This window comes from Vanessa tameamea, chromosome 21 (assembly GCF_037043105.1).
Source record: "Vanessa tameamea isolate UH-Manoa-2023 chromosome 21, ilVanTame1 primary haplotype, whole genome shotgun sequence".
Lineage (NCBI taxonomy): Eukaryota > Metazoa > Arthropoda > Insecta > Lepidoptera > Nymphalidae > Vanessa > Vanessa tameamea.
In genome coordinates, this window is record NC_087329.1 from 1,977,370 (window position 1) to 1,999,965 (window position 22,596).

The window sequence follows — 22,596 nt, forward strand, 5'->3', positions numbered from 1 at the left end:
TTTGTGCCAAATATATACAAAAATAGACATTAAGCTCTCGCAAAGTACTAGAAATAACTTTCCTGTAGTTAAGTTTTTAAACTTTGGTCGATTTTTTTATCAGAAAAAATCCTATTTAGTATTCGAATCAGGGGTAAGTATAAATGATGGTTGTTTTAAATAGCGATTATTTTTAAAATGTACTCGATATTTTATTTCTGTAATGTCAATAACAAATATTTCTCAATAGGATAATCTATATAAATAATGTAAGGAAAAGTCTATTCTGTAAGAGCAAACTCAACGTGACCCTGAAATGACATGTGACATAATACCTAATTACTACATTTATAAATTACAGACATCGAAGTATTGCGTCATCGTAGGTCAGTTTTTACTATATCAGGAGGGATACGAAGTGAACTCTTAACCGGACAAATGAGTCTTCGTCACGAACTAAATCCTGTTGAGGACTTCTTCCTTAGGACCTCTTCCTTCCTTCCTAGTCTTCCTTAGACTAGGTACTTGATGCCATCATCATTCGCTCGCCCTTGGACCATTTATTTGGGTACCTCGTTGTACTAGTAGTTAAAGTACAAGGCTGCAGGATTCTCGATAAACCTCGGTTCAGATTAATGCAAAAGTTTTTGGGTTGTTCTGTCTAGATACCCTCAGGAATCGTTTATAGTGTTTAGTCTCCCATGCCTTGGAAAGTAACGAAAGCGCCTAAATATTTTCCGGTCACGTAGATGTCCTATAACATTGCGCGAATGAGGGAATAGGGAGTGCAATTGTGTTTGCACTTACGCTTGGGGACACAGGACTATTACAGAGTCCCGTGCAGGTCGCTAGACTTCCTTGGGAATAGCAGCCGTGGCGGAAATCAGTCAGGAAGACATCAATCATTATCATCATCAACAAATCTCTGTATGTACACAGATACGTCATTAAAGTCCTCACAAGTTTTATCCATCTTTTTTTCAGTAGTCTCTTGTCTAATCCAAATCTATATAACAACATTTAAAAGAGCTATTAATATGACTTCAATTAAGACTTCAAGTACTAATAAGTTGTATGAAACTTCTACTTAAGACATATTGCTTAGAATCAAATTATAAATGGATATTTGTTTAATACTAATATTCGCCCGCGGCTTTCTCCGTGTTTCAGAGGGGACGGTCTTAGGTTTTAAGTATGAAAAAAGTATCCTATGTTCTTCCTTAGGGGTCAAACTTGCTTTATAGCAAATATAAGAAAATTCGGTTCCGTTGTTGTTACTTTTGCATTTAAAATATCAGTTTAGATAAACAATAAGTCATTAACTAATAAAAACGAAAAAATATTTGCCGTTGTAATTACATGTGTTACAAAATATTTTAGAAAGCGTGCGGTGAAAATGAAACAAGTTCAACGAAAAAATACAAGATCATACAATCAAATATTGAAAATATATTAAAACATAATTAAGTTAAAACATGCAAAATTTAATACTTATAATTTAATCATTATTAAACACTAAACAATAATTAAAGACACCTTCGTAACACACGTCTTCTTCCAAACAGTGTCACGACTCATTTCAGTTCTACGTTTTTAATTAGCACAATTAATTTTGGCTTGAAAAGATAAATTTGACGGACAGTTACCAGCGCACATAGACATTAGTCATAGTAAAATATCATTCAATCATTCCAAATTCAATCATTGCGTACATCGCAAATGCACCACCTACCTTGGGAACTGAGATCTTATGTCTTGTGTCTGTAATTATACTGGCAACGAGATGAATCATTATAAGCAATGAAATCACACGAAACCTCAGAGGTGCTTGCCCGGCTTGAACCCGCAACCTTCGTCTACTCACTGGACCAACTCAGCCATTAATTATGCTAGATTTGATGTATTACTGTCAACGTTCACTATAGCTGTTGTCAGATCGCCAAATGATCTAGAAATTTCTGCAATTTAATGAGAGTCATAGAATATTTTACCCAAAATGAAACCCTGCCGACTTGTTATTATATTAGTTCAGATAAGATAGTGTCCAGTCATACCATGTTTCTAAGTAAACTAATCTAGCCTTTACGATTTCGTGGACATGATATCACACTAAAATATAAGATATTTAGGTAAATTAAGGATTTGGTATAATAACATACATAACATAACATAAGCAGCCTGTAAATTTCCCACTGCTGGGCTAAAGCCTCCTCTCCCTTTGAGGAGAAAGTATGGAGCATATTCCACCACGCTGCTCCAATGCGGGTTGGTGGAATACACATGTGGCAGAATTTCGTTGAAATTAGACACATGCAGGTTTCCTCACGATGTTTTCCTTCACCGCCGAGCACGAGATGAATTATAAACACAAATTAAGCACATGAAAATTCAGTGGCGCTTGCCTGGGTTTGAACTCGAAATCATCGGTTAAGATGCACGTGTTCTAACCACTGGGCCATCTCGGCTTTTTTTTGGTATAATACTGTAACATAACTTTTTAAATACTATATGTCTTCTAAATGTTGATTTAATTTCATAATGGCTATATTGACATGTAGGGTGCCGTCACATAGGCTATATACTGGTATATAACTAACTATCAATAGCCTTCCGTTTATATCAGATTTGCCATATTATGTCACGTAGTTTAGAAGATATACGCAGCCTTATATAATCATTACACTCTTTTGTCCTTGTTCTTGTCCTTTTGTCCTGTAATTGGACTTTGGATTGGTCACACTGATGGACTAAATTTTTAGGAAAACATTTTATTTCGAATATATTCCACGAGCACGGAGTAGAATGTGGCTGAAGTTTTCCTTCAAGATCGAGATAAAAACTTGACATTTGTGATAAAACAAATTGTTTTAAAATAAATTCACATTGGAATATTCGGAGTAAAATTTTAGGATCAAATTTTACTGCAAAGACAAAATCAAAATCAAAATATTCTTTATTCAGATAGGCTCATAAATGCACCATTGAATCGTCGTATTCGGAAAGTGGATTCTTTCGAGAAGAACTGGCGAGAAACCCAGTAGTTACCGTTTTCCTTGTCAGTAAACAACTTTTATTTTATATCCTGCCTAGAAGTCAATAAATACTAAATCCACGCTTTTTATCTTTGATATAATCTTTTATTGAGTAAAATGCCTTGTTTACCAAGTGTTTTTTTTTGACATGTCCTTAAATTTTCTTTTTCTTCGTATGGTATCATTTCATTTTGAAGTTTGTTATGGACACTTGTTAAGTTAATCTAAGCTCAATTGATAGCGGCTTTGGTATTTAAAATATATATTAGTTAAGTAGGCATATGTTAATCTTAAAGAACAAATGTACTTGTAATTGTCTTGTAAAGAGCTTAAAACCTTACATATGGCATATCTTGCAACGACAGTAACCTATAAAGGTGCTTATAAAACGCAAGTACCTATATCATTTAAGCTAGCATTTCTTAACTCATATTAATCCCATAAAATACATGAATACACCAATATCTTTATTAAGTTAGTAAATTTTTGCTTCTTTTTCTACAATCGGTAGGTGCCACCTGATGATAAGTGGTCACCACCATCCTCGATATTGGCGCCGTTAAAAATATTAACCATTCTTTACATCACCAATGAACAACCAACCAACTTGTAATTGTAATTACACTGGCTCACTCATCCTTCAAACCGAAACTCAACAATATTAAGTATTGCTGCTTGGCAGTAGAATATTTAATTAACCTACCCACAAGACCTACCATAAAGTATTTTATTTTATATTTTTATTTAATGAATACATTAATAATGATGTAGTTAAACTTTGACGACCTCCGTGGTCGATTAGTGTGTACACCGGTTTTCATGGGTGTGCCACTCCGAGGTCCGGGTTCGATTCCCGGCCGAGTCGATGTAGAAAAAATTAATTAGTTTTCTATGTTGTTTAACGTCTGGGTGTATGTGGTACCGTCGTTACTTCTGATTTTCCATAACACAAGTGCTTTAGCTACTTACATTGGGATCAGAATAATGTATGTGATGTTGTCCAATATTTATTTATTTATTAATATAAACTATACACATTGTGTAAAATATATATACTTGTATGATAAAACGCGGAGACGGTGTTTTAGATTATGTTTGAATTAAATTATTGTGGTAAGATTAAAGTTATCTATAAGTGTTAGGTGATTGTTATTATAGCTAGAGACCGGATTATATGAAACGAAAAACTTGTATGTATGTATTGTATGTTATATACAAGCAAATATGCATGGCAAATGCTTAAAACTCAATATATAACGTGTTTAAAAAATATTATATCAGAATTTAACACTTCATAGAAAATAAATATATAATTAACAATTACTTAATATTATAAAAAAATAATATTTTTTCTGTGTCATATAATCATTTAAACTATTTTTAAATTGAAATTTATAATGTGTTTGGACTTTGGGCGGACAAGATCACGATATTTTATAAGACAATTTGACTTGGTCAGGTTTGGGAAAGTAATTAACGAAGTATACTACCGAAGAATATTGTAAATGCAGCTAAGATATCCATAAACCCAGGATCTTAGATAAAACATGGAATGGCCGCGGTAAAAGGGCTACATATAAAAAATATATTTATTTAATATATTTATGTTCAATCCATGTGAGCGTATGTCTAAACGGGTATTGAACCCACGACGATCATCAGCGACCATCGGTTAACGCTTACAGATATTTTGCTCTAACTAAAAATAGCGATTGATATCGTGAAAAAGTATATAAATATTTGAACTTCAAATTGGTTATTCGTTTGTTTTGATAACGTTTTTTTTTTTCTATTTGGTGACACAGATCGTGTCTATTCTGCCATATAACAATTGAATTAATTCGATCAGTACAGTTGAACGTAGATATTTCAATTTTATTTTATATTTAGATATAATAGTCTTGCGCAATCTTGATACAAATATTAAAATACTCAGCAACTAAAGATAACAAAGATGAAATCTAAAAAGTATCGAAATAACATTATTTTGTAATACGTCTAAAAATACACGAACAAAAGACGTTACGATGAGTAACCATACGTGTATTCTACGAAGTATTCAAGTGTGAGTTTACTTCGTGTATGTCAGATAGGACAGGATTAACACAGTAACATACGGATTATAAAACAAGGTGTATCCCTTTTATCCAAAATGCTTCTTAATGTACCTAATGAAAAGTTAAAACAATTTTTATCTAGTATTTAACTTTATATACATAACTCTCGTTTTTAAAAATAGTGTTAAAAAACCCTATAAATAAGTAAATGTCCCACCACTGGTCTGAGGTTTTTTTACTCACGAATATCACTGGGGGCAAGGCTTTCGTTGCCATAATGAAATTCCGCAAATAATGTCTATAACTTTGCCAATTCATAAATTCAATTCGTTTGTTAAAAAGCGTGGATCTAATATACTTTGACTTTCAGGCAGGACATATTATGTAAATATAATGTAATTGAATTTTATTGACATAACTTTGTATTTCAGACGTTGGAAAAGCGTAATTACTGAGTTTCTTGCTGGTTCTTTTCGGTAAAATATACATTCCGAAACGATTATAACTTTACGTTAAAATAATTCTGAAAAATTATGATTCAAAAGTCCTTCTAAAAACCTACTTGAATAAAATGAATTTATTTAAATATTTTCGTATGTATACGAATCTCTCCCGAACACAGACTGTCTAAAATATTTTGTGTCATATATGTCAATTAGTTTTATTTCTCATAAAATTGTATAGATGGAATTACTAGTCTTTTAAATCGCGCTGATGTTTTGTACAAATGATTTACATATTAATATTGTATGCGAGTCAATAAAGTGTGTTATTCAAGAACATGGAAGTTTAATTCATCATCATTCAGTAGTGTGATCAGTATAATAGTGCAGTGTTGACACAGACACTCGAGCCTTTACTTCATAAAGTTGCTCATAATCAGCCAGTAAATTTCCCACTGCTGGGCTAAGGCCTCCTCTCCCGTTGAGGAGAAGGTATGGAGCATATTCCACCACGCTGCTCCAATGCGGGTTGGTGGAATACACATGTGGCATAATTTCGTTGAAATTAGACACATGCAGTTTTCCTCACGATGTTTTCCTTCACCGCCGTGCACGAGATGAATTATAAACAAATTAAGCACATGTAAATTCAGTGGTGCCTGCCTGGGTTTGAACCCGAAATCATCGGTTAAGATGCACGCGTTCTAACCACTGGGCCATCTCGGCTCATAAAGTTGGCTCGTATAAATATTTCAATAAAAATGTTATAAAGTATTAATTTCCTTATGAACTTATATCCGGTCGCTGAGAAAATACGTTCCTGATATGTTCGTAACATATTTGGAACTTGAAAGAGCACAGAAATCACTGCTCAAGGTCATATTCTTTAGCCCTTAAAATTTCCCACTGTCAATCTTTATTTACCTTCGGACCTTCGGTTAGTTATGTTTTCGAAAATACATTTTAAATATTTATGGACAATAAAGTTGAAGTGTTAATATTACTATTGTTGTTGTGCGTCACTAACAAAAAAAATGATTACGATAAATTAATGTTATCATTTTGAGCTAAACTTCATTTTGAATATAGAATTAAAAAAATATATTTTTTAAGCCATAGTTCGCTGATACAAGTTCATGTCAACTGTTTATTTTTATACGGTCTCTCTTGTCATTACAGACGTCAGAAAAGAATTATCTCAGCGGCCGGACTTTAGCTAAAACCCAGTACGTCTTGCAATACCTTTTAAACAATCATCAGATACGTGTACTTCGATATATTATACCAAACATATACAACCTTTAACTCAATCTGATGAAAGATAGGAACGCACACTGAACAAACAAAGGCACATTAATTTTTATATATATAACTACCGGTGCGTAATTATCCGTTATTTTTTTTGTATAAAAATATTTTTACAGATTTTTTGTATACATTTATAGATAGAGACATTTATTTCATCAAAATATTTTGAAGAAAAATAGGCAAAGATCACACACAAACAGCCGTTTAATAAAAAATATCTGAATAATTGTCTAGAATAAGATTGAAAAGTCCGATAATATTTAAGAATTTTATAGCAGAGATTATAAGGTATTGTATTAAATTAATTATAATCCTATGAAATTACGATTCCAAAGTGCTTTTAAAAGCATACCTGAAGAAAGCTTATTTAACTTATGTACTGGGGATTATATGAACTAGGTAATTTTTTTTTTTAAATTTTTCTTTTGGAAGGCAAGTGTGCAATTTGGCAATGTGATTTAATATTTATTCTAATATTATAAATGCGAAAGTCATTCTGTCTGTCTGTTACGCTCACGGTCAAACTGCTGAACCGAATTTGATAAAGTTTGTTATGAAGCAAACTTGAATCCCAAGGAAAATATACTTTTACTTCACATACCTATAACTAGCCTAGAAACGAACATTAGAAATGTTTTTATAGTTCCTACTTATAAATAAAATAGGGATTAGTAGCGATGCCCCAAATTAATTAAAGTATTACTAATATTCCTATTTACCCCTCCTTTTAAGCTTAACACTTGTGTTAGGAGTGGGTAAACTTAGTAAATGACTCCAGTAGAAAGCTATATCATGACTGAGTGCTATAGGGTAAACCCAAACCGTATAAATTGCACCCGTGTGAAGCCGGGGCCGATCGCTAGTATTTTATAACGTGAAAACTATACCGTGCACTAAACCTTATCTTCATGTTTAGCGCTATGGGCAAACAAACGGGCTCACGAGAAGTGATTTTACATATACATTTAATATATAATATACTACTACTTGGTGGAAGGTATGGTAGGGTTTAGTTCCCTTCTGAGTATATACCACCCAGCATATATTCTACGGCCTTACAGCGATACTCAGTATCATTGTGTTCCAGTTTGAAAGGTGAGTGAGCCAGTCCAAAAGTCAGGCCAGTCCAGTAACGCATCGGCGATATAATGGTTAATGTTTAATATTACTCCCAGCGCCTAACTATAATAAAATATATATATAAATCAATACTGTAATATGATGCAATTCTTTAAGCCCCGATGTAAACTACTACAGAGCAGTTACATGCTGGGATGCCCCTTATCAACATACGGGTATTCAGATTATTACCATAATTGTGACTTTATTCCTGTATCTACAGAGTTTAAAATGCATTGACATCGTTCACTTTGTTTTCCTCAACTAATTTTATAGTACGTGTTATGTATATTTAAAACTAATATGTTTTAAAAATAATCTACGTGACATATCACTCATGAATATAAATATAAATTCGTTGATGTCGAAGAAGGATTCAAGATAATCAAAACTTAAATTTACGTATTGTATGCGATTTGCTTATAGCTCAACTATATTGTGCACTGCTAAGAGTTCTCGATGCACTTCTAACAATTATTATTATTATTATTTTTATATACTTAAATTTATACTTACTCGGCATAATTTTACCGGATTTAGTCGACGAAGTGCACGCCTGTCTTATTGTGGGGTATTGTGTTGGATTTGTGCGGTTTGTGATAGAAATTTTCTGACTATTCTACAAGTATTTACTATGCTAGCCTTCTGTAATTGAGTGTATGTATTCTTATGCAGACCTAAAGTTTTCAAGGATTGGTGAAGTTGTTTTGGTATGACTCCTGTTGTGGATAATACTATTGGAACTATTGCTGCATTCTGTAACCTCCACATCCTTACAATTTCATCTTTGAGATCGTTATATTTGGTGAGTTTAGTGGCAATTGTGTCTTGTATATTGTGAGTGTTTGGTATTGCAATGTCTATTATCTGTGCTGTTTTGTTAATTTTATCTACAAGTGTTATATCTGGTCTATTGTAATGTGTAGTTTTGTCTGTTAGGATTGCTCGGTTAAAGTACAACTTGTGAGTGGTATTTTCTAATAGAGTCTCCGGATTACACTTGTAGTAGGGTTGAGCTGGTTGACTAGATGGTATTAAATTGAATTTTATTATTATTATTATATAGTATAAAACAATGTCGCTTACCACTTTCTGTACCTATGTATGCTTAGATCATTAAAATTATAAAACGGATTTTGATGCAGTTTTTTTTAATAGATAGATTGATTCAAGGGGAAGATTTATATGTATAAAACATGCCCAATATAGTAGAGAAACACTGATAATTTCAGAGATTTCCAAAGTAATGTCGTAAATAAACACACTTTTACATCGTGTTAATTTTTCATTCATTTAAATGAATATTTTCGAAGTTATTACAGATTTAAAAAGCAGGCAAAGCTGTTTGTATTGCCTATGTCTGAAAAACAATAAACGTTGTAAGACATTCTGTAGTATATTTAGCATTGCACCCATGCGAAGCCGGGGCGGGTCGCTAGTCTATAATATAATACTATTCCACCTAAGAACATATATCCACTTTAATTTTACTTCCAAATTTCGGATATAAACTTCGAATTTCAAAACGCGATTTTTTAAATCCATAATAATAATTATAATATGCTTTTGAACTCTGTAGCAAACGTGTTACTAATATACCGCTATAGTACCGCTAAATATAAATAAATAAATATTGGACAACATCACATAAATAACTCTGATCCCAATGTAAGTAGCTAAAGCACTTGTGTTTTGGAAAATCAGAAGTAACGACGGTACCACATAATAATTAATATCATAGATTATTATTCAATCCCTCAACTAATGATATCTGGTCAATTCGACGTCAAATGATTTTCGTTTGGCTTTTGTACACTCGTGGTTGGAATAGACTATATGTAGTTTGAATTTATTTTTAAAAGCAAATAATATTTTTGTTCCTTTAAATGGAAGAACTAAGATTGTCTTCTCGTTTTAGCTGTTTAAACTTACTCTTTAAATTGATTTATTTATGAACATATAAGTTTGATTAAACTAATAGTAATATTTATTACGTTAAATATAATAAATATATATCAAGTGACTAATCACATAAATAACAGTAAAATATGTTACCACCGCTGTCAACAGTGAATTACGTTACCTACCGTTTTAATTTATAATATACCCTGTTCAAGTTAGCTTGATCTTTTTAATAGACGGGCTAGTGATGAGAAACAGAAAATATATCATAAATAATAGTCGATGGAACGATGGAATGCGTAATTCAAATTAGAATTCAATTTTTTTTAACTTATTTTTCTTAAAAGATTTATACCAGCTAAAGCTATACCCCAACCTCTAGCCAAAGATACCCCAACCAAAAGGACCTCCGTTCGTAACAATAACTTAACAATGATCTTTAATAAGGATTTTTGTAATCGATATTTGTAGCAGTTACTGCCTGTTATTCGCGTCCCTACCATTAGACCGATGTGACATTGTACAAGCGTTTATTATTTTCAGTGTGTCTATTTAAATTTTACTATGAAGCAATAATATATAATAGAAAAAATCTTAAAATTTTCGGATAACGCTTGAATCTTTAGGAACTTTTGTATTATACCTAGGTATTTTTTAAAAATATTTTTACAATTTTTAAAATCATTAAATTAAGAAAATAATATGTTCGTCATTGCAAAGTTATATCGATCAGAAAAATTTATATCTGTCAAAAAGATGTCAAGCCATCTTATACAGGGTATAATATATTAATTTGAATGTGTAATGTTCACATAAAGTCAGGAGACTTCATGACGTATAAAGTTTTAAAATATTAGCACCTAGAAGGTTTTGTCCTTATAAAATGACAAAAACTTCTCAATAAATGATTAATAGTATTTAAATCACTTCGAAGTGAAACTTCTTTAACCGCGAAAGCATGTTAAGTGAGAATTTAACGTTCGAGTGAAACGCTTGTAACTCAAATAGGTTTTACTTACGAGTATGACGTGAGAGATGTACGCGGCTTAAATGTTCTTAAAGATATACGAGTATAAATGATTTTCCTGTTCCATGGAATATGTTTGATTGCAATTAAGTCGATATCGCCTCTAAATAATCACGATCTTTAGACAACATGATGACGTAGAACCGATTTCAGTCGCAGCGGCCAATATCAAGAGACCTCAGACAAACAGGACATACCATAGAAACAAACACAGTGGGCACATTATAATTACTCTTAAAATGTAAGGTAACGGCAAAACTGTCACGACCGCGAAATGTAAAGGCGCAGAATCAACGACTTTACGTTTTTTATAAAAATTAAGACAAGATACCAGAAGCTTTAAGTCATCAAACTCAATTTTTAATTTTTGTACCGGAGTCTTTGAGGGATCAACCCGATTTATGTGCGATAAATCAACCTTACTTTATCCAATCCTTTATATTACAACAAATGTGACAACGATCTCATAACATCGATTAGCATCGACTCAGAAATCATCATTATTGTAAACAGTTAACCGTAGTCCACTTCTTTACATATTTCTCGCATTATGAAACAAAGCTTCTGTTTCCCCATCATCCGCATTCGGACTGGTACTGTCACCCAGGCCCGTCTTAACCCATGGTACAGGGGTGCAGAAAATCTCTACGTGTTGGGGGTCGCCTCGCCAATATGGTCAAATCTTGGAGCAGGTAAGTTGCCTTAGAAGCATTAGCATTTTTTAGCATTAGCAGCCTGTAGATTTCCCACTGCTGGGCTAAAGGCCTCCTCTCCCTTTGAGAAGAAGGTTTGGAGCATATTCCACCACGCTGCTCCAATGCGGGTTGGCGGAATACACATGTGGCATAATTTTGTTGAAATTAGACACATGCAGGTTTCCTCACGATGTTTTCCTTCACTGCCGAGCATGAGATGAATTATAAACACAAATAAGGCACAAGAAAATTCAGCGGTGCCTGCCTGGGTTTGAACCCGAAAGCATCGGTTAAGATGCACGCGTTCTAACCACTGGGCCATCTCGGTTCTTAGAAGGTCTCCTTGCCCATGAGTGCTTGTTATCCTTAAGACAGGGCTACCACACATTCTTCAGGTTCTAAAACATGTAGCAAGTTTGCTTAAACTATTATAGTATGTATTATAAAAAATAAACCTGGTAAGTTTAGGTGTTGCCAGCGTGCTTGGGACAAACCCCATGTCGTCAATGAATTCTTGGCGATTTTATATGTATTTTACCTGAGTATGTTATTACATTTAGAGGCGTCAGAACTTTTAATGAGTACGTGTAAAATGTATTTAATATAGCATATATACCTACCGTGTATTTGTTATCAGGCAGACAATCTAAATTTAAGGGTTATTGAGAGTATTTATGGAAGTAAAAGACGAATATTTTACGAACAATGAAGTAAAAAATCAACAAGCAAAGTTGTTAGTTAATAATTTTGATTTATTAAGTCGTAATCATCATTAATTGTTGATACAGCTTAAGGGCTAGAACACCCGTACAAGCACCACTGAATTCTCATGTGCTTAACCCTACCATGCATTAAAAGAAAATCTTCCACATTTGTATCCACGAATACCCTTTGAAGCAACCTGGTGAAAATCAGCTCAAATCCTCAGAAGAAGTGGAATTAGCCCAGCATGAAGACAATTAGATTAAATTTACTTTTTTTCTTTATCAGATGAATCAATGGAAGTTAGATGCCACAGGTACTTATAAAACTGTAAATAACTTAAAGATTAGTCGTATTGCGGAGGTCATAAAGATAATTCTAATAAAAAAATACACATTACAAAAACAATATTTTCTCTTTAACGTAAATGATAAGATACCGCAAATATGACTGCATCATTAGTCATGAATATACTGAAATAACTCTTAGACGATTTGTATTTGATAAAATATTTTTATATTTTATTTTTAGAATTGATATACAGAATTAATCACTGTTGACATTCCTGAGCCATTCATCCGATTGTGATAAAAAAAATGTAACATTTTTGTTAATAGTTCTGAAACGTCCAAGAAAAGCAAGGAAGGCCCGACCGATTTTTTTTTTTTATATTTTGTCCTTTAATATAAAAAAAATATGTATTATAATTACCAGTACCAGGACCTTACCAGGACGGATGTAGTGAGGTATGAATATAATACATAATTAAATATCACACAACATACTGATAAATTAGCTGTCGTGTGAGATTAAATGAAAGTGATGCCATATTTAAACTTAACTTTGTGACTTTGTGCTAGCTCGTTCGGGTAGATATCTACAGAACACCACAGCTGTACTTAGTTTAAATTCGGTTCATTGGGTTGGTCGAGAAAGAGCCACAAACAGACAGACACAGTTACGTTAGCACTTATAATATTAGCATAGATTAAATGTAGACAGAAAGTTAATTTTTAATACGTAATTATTTTTACAATTAGGAATATATTATTCTAAAGGAACTTCCACTAATTCTTTTTATTGGCAGATTTTATTGAAATACTGGTAGTAAAAATTATTTCTTCATAGATGACAATAAATAAAATAATCATAAAAACAGCAACTACAAAAAATACCACTGTAATACCAGAAACCGTAGCAACTAACAAGGAGGTGCGTTTGACGTGAGCTGGGTGGATTAATAAGTTGTAATCAATGAGGAAGGTCGACAACCAAAGATGGAGGCACGATTCATGAGAAAACAGCGATCAAGCTGATTTACCTTTAAATATGTATTATTTACGAGGTATACTACATAAAGACAAAGACACATTTATAATAATACTGGTGTTTTTAAAGAAAAATATTAATGCCCAATTTTAGATATTACGTATGTCCTTGGAGGAAATCTTGTGCCATAAAAGGGCCGGATGGACGACAATAGACCAGGTCTGGATAGAACCTGCTACTTTTACATCACTAGACAGCTCTTAAACATACCGCTTTTGATGGCTGATGCCTGTTTTGAATTAATTGCAAATATTTCTAAGTTGTCCTTTAGTAAAAAATTGTTTTGACTTGTAGCGGGTAGCGGGTGCCTTGATAAAAATAGCCCCCCGGCGATCTGTATCGAAAACGACGATAGCAAAGGTTTGGTGGGTGAGAATACCACAAAAATCAGAAATCGATTTCCTCGTGATCCAGTTATATTTAAAAAGAAAACCGTGTTATCAAGATAAAAAGAATTGAGAACGATAATGGAATACCGCGACTTTTAACATCGCTTGTCTTTGAGCTTGAATGTATGAAAATTGTTATTCCAATCAGCCTAGCTAGGTTAGCCGATCCAGAAGGATAGTACTTGATCCGTGTTTCGTTTGATGACTATGTTTTTTATTTTTTTTTTTTTTTTTATATTAGAGGTGGCAAACGAGCAGGAGGCTCACCTGATGGAAAGTGACTACCACCGCCCATGGACATCTGCAACACCGGGGGGCTTGCAGGTGCGTTGCCGGCCTTTCAGGAAAGAATTATTATATTATTATGTTATTATACACTGAGCCTAATTGTTCATAGAGATGGTAATATATTTTTAAATAAATATATATTGTATATTGTAATATTTGATCGTCATTATTTTATAACTTACACCAATCGCGTGCCACACGTGCTTTCAACGCGCGCCTTCGGAACAATGTTCGTTACGGATTTCGTAAGCGACGTCAACGCGCGGCAAACGTTATCAATGAAAGAAATAAACAGGAAAATGTAAATACTGTATGTACTCGTACCTTAGGTTGACTCACAATACAATAACAATCTGACAGTTGAATAATATTGGGAAATGGAATTAAATAAGACTGGCTACCAGACGGATTTAAAGGTACCGGGGCCACAAAGGAGAAGAGGCAGAGCAACAGAGACGTGAAGATCCTAATAATTATATTATGAATTAATTAGAATATTTTAATTTAAATCAGTAAGCTATAATTTATTTACTTGTATCGGTAACTTTCAAAACAGTAAGTAACGTTATTATAATTTGAGACTATATCTAGATATTTGTAATCTCGTCAGAATCTCTCTAGTTGGAGACCCAGGGCAGTTGCCCCGGTTGACTGGCTACAATAAGTAAATTAAAAAACGAACAAACAAATCACAAACTAAATCCGGCCTTGCTGGCTACCATAAGTAAAGTAAAAAACTAACAGCCTGTTAATATCCCACTGCTGGGCTAAGGTCTCCTCTCCATTTGAGGACAAGGATTTGAAGCTTATCCTACCACGCTGCTCCAATGCGAGTTGGTTACAAAGTTAAAATTTCATTGGCCATGTGTAGGTATAGTCACGATGTTTTCCTTTATCAGCGAGCACTAGTCGAATTTAAATGTAAATAACTTAAGACAATGGAAATTCAGTTTTGCATGCCCGAGTTTGAACCTGCAATCATCGTTTGAACTTCACGTGTTCGAATCAGTGAGTCATCTCGGCATGTTTAACATTTGTATATTTCAATTTTGTTTTTTCGTTGACTTCTATTGGGAAATTAGTCTCAACGAAAAACCTATTTACTTTAAAGGAATAATAATGTTCATCCTGAAGATTATTTCTAAATATAGATGAAAGCATTTCGGAATCGGATGTGTAGTTTTAGAGCTTCCTACATACAAACAAACTCTAACAATTTATCTCTACATTGTACAGAACAAAGTCGCTTCCCGCCGTCTGTACGCTTAGAACTTTTAGACTATGCAACGGATTTTAATGCGGGTTTCAACAATAAACAAGAGGAAGGTTTATATGTATAATTCATTTATATTATAGTGGAGAAAAGCTGATAATTTCAAATTCCCTAACCAAAAAAATGTGCGTGAGCGTTGGGGGGGAGGACGACCTAAGAAGACAAGGGGTTTGATAGACATGGATGTGAACGATTAGATGACGAATCACAGAGGAGAATGGGAGGAGAAGACATGTGCCGACCCCAAACAGAGTGGGAGACGGCCAGGGATAAGAAAGATGATTATTGCTCAATCTATTTGTTGCATATGTGCCCTTATTGTATAATTATTTTTTTGTCTTCTGTGAAAAGTTAAATTTGTAATGTACTTAGAAAAATAATCTGAATTTCGTTACTATTGAGTACCGTTCTGCTATATTCTAAGAATATAATACCAGTTAGACACGCTGTTACTGAAAAATTTTCATAATGAACAGATAAATAAAAAATCATATAGATAACTTGGGCCAGCGGAGAGAACATTACACATAAGGCAAGCATCACTCAAAATCAAAATCAGAATATTCTTTATTCAAGTAGCCTCATAAATGCATTTCGGGAAATAAATTCTACCGTTGTTCTTTTCCACTATCTTATTTACAGAGTATATAAGTAAAGTACAATTAAATATATATATATATATATATATATATATGTGTATATATAGCTTGCCTAGAGATCAACAAATATTAAGTTCACACTTTTTATCTTTAATATAATCGTGTATTGAGTATTATGCGTTATTTATCAAGATTTTTTTTGACATTAGATTTAATTTTTATTATAGAAACGAATACAGTGCCCGTGGATGAACTTTGCGAAGTTGGAAACTAGGTGTTATTAGTTTACGTTTCATCCTCGTGTCTGTCATGTATGAATAAATGATTTTCTCTTCAGTGAAAGTTTATTGTGTTTATAATTAACTATCGAACTAGGCTTTGGATGGGTAGATATAATTTATTTACAAAGAAAGATTGTTAATGTTACATCCATATTTGGAATCGGTGATATCTTCTAGAAATATTCTATGTGGAGAGGTACTTCTCTCCTACTTGTTATCTAAGTAATAATGAAATTTTCTACCCGTGATATTTATAGAGTTGTATCATTAGTACTGCAGATTCCTCTACATAGAAACAAACTAATTATTTGGCTTGGCTGTAAAGGAAAACATCGAGAGAAAATGTATCAGCAAACAGTAATACTTCGTATTGTTTTATTCCGGTTTGAAGGGTGACTAAATCAGTGTAACTTCAGGCACAAGAGACATCTGAGTTCCCGAGGTTGGTTATTGGTTATGTAAGAGAGGAATGAGGTTACAAGATACCCAAAAAAAAATTATGTCACTGAGATAAAGTTAGTGGAAAATATTTCAAACCTTGGAGAGAAGTCTGGAGGAGAAGACTAGAATTAAGACTTTATTGTTGCAATAAAATATTACGATCACCTAAATTCCTGAGAAGAAATGGTATTCATAACATTTGCTTTCGTGCTGGACGGTGAAGGAATACTTCGTGAGGAATCCTGAATGATCCGATTAGTAATTACTACACTTGAAAACTTTAACGGAAAGTAGACCTTAGCTAAGCAAAACATTTACTTATTTAATTACATTTCACAGATAATATTAAAATATTTATATAAATAAACAAAACAGAAGAAACCAACTAAAAACAAATGAAACGCAACAGTAACACGCATATACGATTAATTTTATATATTCTGCGCTGTCGAAAACTATAACTTAAACTGATAAATTGTAATAATTATTTCGTACAGCAAACAAATGAATACATTGAAAGAGAAAATCTAACTGTTTTAAAAAATGGTTACTGCGTAAAATGAAACGCTCGGAAAAACATTGAACCATATAAGAAAGATTTTTAATATAAGCCGCGGCAAGAGCGAACAAAACGGAACTAGTGAGTATGTAATAAGGTATATTTTTGAATAATGTATTTTTTTCATAGGATATTTTCATATTGAAGAAATTTTGATTTTTTACAAAAATAATATCAGATCGAATCACACGCTACTCGTTTATTATAAGTGAATTAAACTATGCCAGAAGCAATTAAATGTAACTGAACTATGTTGCCAATCAATCGGGTAAATCATATATAAATATTGTAATATATAACTGTATTATGGGATTCGAACCCAGGACCATGGCATACAGACTAATCGATAAATCAATACTTAAAATTACTATATAAGCATCCTAAGTTGAAATTACTTAGTGTAATTTCAATATCAGATCTGATACGCCCGACCCCATTTGGTCAGATTTAATCAAATCAGATATTCTACCGGCAAATATCAATAATTTTATTATTGTTTTTTAAGGGTGAATGAACCAGTGTAACTATAAGCGCAGGGGTCGTAACGTATTAGTTTACGTTACAAATTGTTATTAATGTTTTATATTTGGTGTTGGTGGCGGTTGTGCTACTAAAAAGTGTGAGGTATCTATCTATCTAAGCATCAGTCCGCCAACTCTGTATTGTTCCGACAGAATGTTACGTCATAATCGATGTCATATCAATCATATTTTAAACCTGTGTCGCTCCATTCGAATAATCGATGTTGCAATTAACCAATAATTAAGACTGCATTCGCGAAACATCTCGCGGCGTTCCATAAAAGAAATAAATACGAATACACGGAAGATTGCTATTATCATTTGTAATAAGATTGCATATCATTAATTTCACAGGCTAGGCAATAAACAGACCGCGATTATTCACTCTTGACGGAAATTATTTTTTATCTACTTAAAGAATAAAATATACAGGATGGATAAAGAATGTTGGGATTGAAGTACATAAATTTAATGTATTTAGTGTTGAATAAGATTATCAAGGGTTAAATTTAAACCGACCTCGGTGTTAATAGTGAAAGGATTCTTTGCGCTAAAACCGTACGTTGAAAACTACCTTTTTTGGCATCGAACACTATAAATAGCTACGTGAAGCGGATGCGCTTGCGTATCGCAACGCGTTGAGTTGCGAAAAACGGTTTGCACAGTTGATTTGCGTGTCTGTAGTCAAATAGACCGCGCAAATCTTAAAGCGCGGTTTATAAAATCGTTTCAATAATAAAAAAATCTAATGACTTATAATTTCTGCCATTCCTTCGAGGTTTTTTGATATATATTTTACATTTGCCGGAGACATATAAATAAATACGTATGTATTTGTATGATTTATGTGTATTGATGCTTTCTTTATATAATAACATGTCATTGGTAGGTATTTTATAAATAAACTATTTAATTTTAATTTAAAATTAGAACATTATACCATTAAGGAGCCGAGATGGCCCAGTGGTTAGAACGCGTGCATCTTAACCGATGATTTCGGGTTCAAACCCAGGCAGGCACCACTGAATTTTCATGTGCTTAATTTGTGTTTATAATTCATCTCGTGCTCGGCGGTGAAGGAAAACATCGTGAGGAAACCTGCATGTGTCTAATTTCAACGAAATTCTGCCACATGTGTATTCCGCCAACCCGCATTGGAGCAGCGTGGTGGAATATGCTCCAAACCTTCTCCTCAAATGGAGAGGAGGCCTTTAGCCCAGCAGTGGGAAATTTACAGGCTGCTAATGCTAAAAAAAAAATGCTAATACCATTAAGTCTTTACATTGTTATAAATAAATATTTTTTATTTATTAACAAATTAGTAATATTTCTTGCTGATAACTAAAGTAAATGAATAAACTAAACTTCTATTATAGCTGGTTCTAAGCTTAGTCCTTATAGGAACGGTTGTCAGTGCAGTGTTAATCAATAACTTTAACATGCACAATGCCATTGGAGCTCTGGATTATTTTTTCTACGGACCGAATGACTTAGAATGAATAACATGGGATCTAAGCTGTGAATCGTGCTGGCAACACTGGCTCACTGACCATTACTACTTACAATCTATATTAGAGTTGGTGGTCCCCCTCGGCTTGCACTTAGCATTTCAAATTGTAGTTATTTTGTATTAGTAATATTTAAACTAGTTACATAAGACAGTCTTTCAAAGTTTTCTGTCCCATAACAATCAAAAATCAAAATTATTATAATCTCTATTCAAGTAGTCTCTTATTTATTGATAAACACTTTTATTCCCTTGTACTATCTTCGAAGGCAGTCCATCTACCTATTAAGTACTTATTAAGTAAATATATAATAATATACTCAGTCATAATTAACAGAAACACCGGATTTCTAATAAAAATAAATATATAATTGTTTACTCTTTATTGGCTCACCTACAATTGTTTACACAATATTACAAAATATATGAATAATTATAATCAAGTTGACTTTAACAATCTATCAGAAGCAAATATATTATATGTAAATATAATAGACAAAATTGTATATAGCAAGTTAGCTCCATATACGTCATATAGTTATGATTCGGACATTTGTCTAATTTTTTTGCGCTAGCAAAAGGAGAGAAATGTCTTAGAATTTACATTTTTGTTCTTTATTTAAAATAATTTAATATTTTAACAAAATAGCCGACTTTAATTTTTTTTTCTTCATTTGTATAAGACCTTACGCGTATCCCAATCCATAACGCATTTTCCAAATCAAGTCATTAATGACAGAATTATGAGGTAAAAAAATTTAAAGAAACAGTATTTGTTTGATATCGATTAAAAAACATATGAAAAATATTTAATTTTAACATATTCGATATAAATTTGGCAACGTGTCCGTAACGTAAATATAACACAACAAGAATAACAAATACTGGCTGTTTTGCTAAAAAAAAATGATGAGTAAGTGGTACCTACTCAGACGGGAATGCATAAAGTTCTACCACCATTGGCAAAGATCTACCACTATTTAATAAAGTTATCTTTAATTAAAGACATTTACTAATCATCATTTTTATGTATTAAACTGGAAACATAAAATAACATAGAAGTAAAAAGTTAAGTAACAGCCTTTAAATGTTCCACTGCTGGGCTAATGTCAACTCCTTTTGAAGTTTGTGGTATACCAATACAAGCTTCCTTACAATGTCTTCAAAAACAATTCAATCACATGAAAATTCAGATGTGCTTACGAACAAGTCTCGAAAATTTGATCTCGTGATATTTAATAATGATTCACGTGCTGTACCTTCTGCTCAATCATGGTTCATTAATAATTTAATAACATACAATTGACTTGCAAGGATTTTTAAACAAATGCTTACTCATCGCGTGCTCCATCACACGGTGCATTTCTTATAATAATAAATCCCTCATTACAACTAGCAATTTATTCATATTTCCCAACATCGCTCTCGACGCAACGTGTCCGGCAACGTAGTGCACATTAGTGGGGTAACCATATGTACGATTTTTTTGCGAAAATTCGAGTTAATAAAGTTAATTAATTTTTTTACGTTAAATAAATTCAATAATTAATAATCTTGGTATTTTATTTACCTTATCTCTATTTATTTATTTTTCAATAATTATAATATTAAATATTTCGAAGAGATTCCTTTATCCTCTGCTTATTGTTACACACTTCCGTCCCTTTTCACGAAATCGTTTCTGGAATGTTGAAGGAAATATATTACAGAACAAAGTATTACATTAGTAGGAAAGACACGTAACGGGCATTTTAAATGTTTTTATGATATTGTGTTCAAAAAAACGAATCTATTTATGTATGTTGTCACAACTCGCTCGCGCTGTCAAACTGTCGCAACTGTCAAAGTTGTCAAACATGTGTCATTTGTCATGATTACCATGCCAATATGGTGAACCTAGTAATTTCTCAACAATCATTCGTGTTCATGAATGCGACGGACACGTTTTTTTCTTACATCTCGGTAATTCGCCGTTTAACATTACTTATAAACCTGCAGAATATTTTTTCCTGTATGAAAATATTTGCATGCACGTTTTGTAATAAATTATACCTTTTTCTGATTTTTATTAATAATTATGTTTTACTTTTACTTAGAAAATTATAACAAGATAAAAATAAAATATAATTTACACCAGCAATTTTGAATCGTTACTATATAAGTGTATTTGGATTGATAGTCGATGGATGGATCGTGTGAAAGACGATATGGTCAGAAAGAATGTTACTTGTGAGATGACGTCCGACAGAGAAGTATGGAAGAAGAAGACATTTTGCGCCGACCCCAAATAAAATTGGGATAAGGGCAGGAGGTTGAGGATGATGATATCATATAAGTGTATTTAGATGAACAACTACCACAGGTTCGCAATGTACTCGTTGATTATATTGAGTAGAACTGGTAAGAAACTCAGCAGTTAATCCTTCACCAATAAAATTCCAGAATACTAGTTTTAAAGGACAATAAATAAACCCCTAAATACTGATAATAGTAGACCCTGTAATAGTAGAAGTTAAACGTATTCCGATGGTTTTAAAAAATCTCTCTCAGATTGGGTTGTCTGGAAGAGGCTGATTAGCCATAAGTCCGCCCATTGTACACACATATAATTGGTTATATTTTTATTTTGAGCATTATTTCTATTTTTGTTTTTGGTTTTTATTTTTTGTTTAATCCTATGATTTCTGTATTTTTATTTATGATGTACAATAAAGTATATTAACATATTAACATAACATAAACATTAATCTAAAGTAAAGTAAGCGAAAAATAATCCTGCCTGGAAATCGACAAATACTATGTATACTATGTATATATAACGTATGGCAAGAAAGCTACGAAACCTATATATATAATAACTAGCTCGGTCAAATAAACTGACATAGTTTTCGAGATATTCGGAAAGTTTCAAAGAAAATTGGACCTGGTTTAACGACATCCCAACATTTACACCACAGTCATTTGTTTATGAATGTGTGTGTTAAATATGTACAATATGTGCACACGAAAACGACACTCGAATTGTATGATTGGTTAATAACTATCCATTACATAAGGTTCATTAGCACCTCGCCAACTTAAAAGACATTTGCATATAAAATATACTTTACACTAAGTAATGAAGAGATCGATGATAGGATCACCA

General features: G+C 32.7%; 1 protein-coding gene across 1 annotated transcript in view; it reads right to left on the minus strand.

Annotated features, from left to right (window-relative positions):
* LOC113399561 (TBC1 domain family member whacked) overlaps positions 1-22,596 on the minus strand; it is a 275,772-nt gene that overhangs the window by 79,133 nt on the left and 174,043 nt on the right. The gene's annotated exons all lie outside the window — the stretch shown is intronic.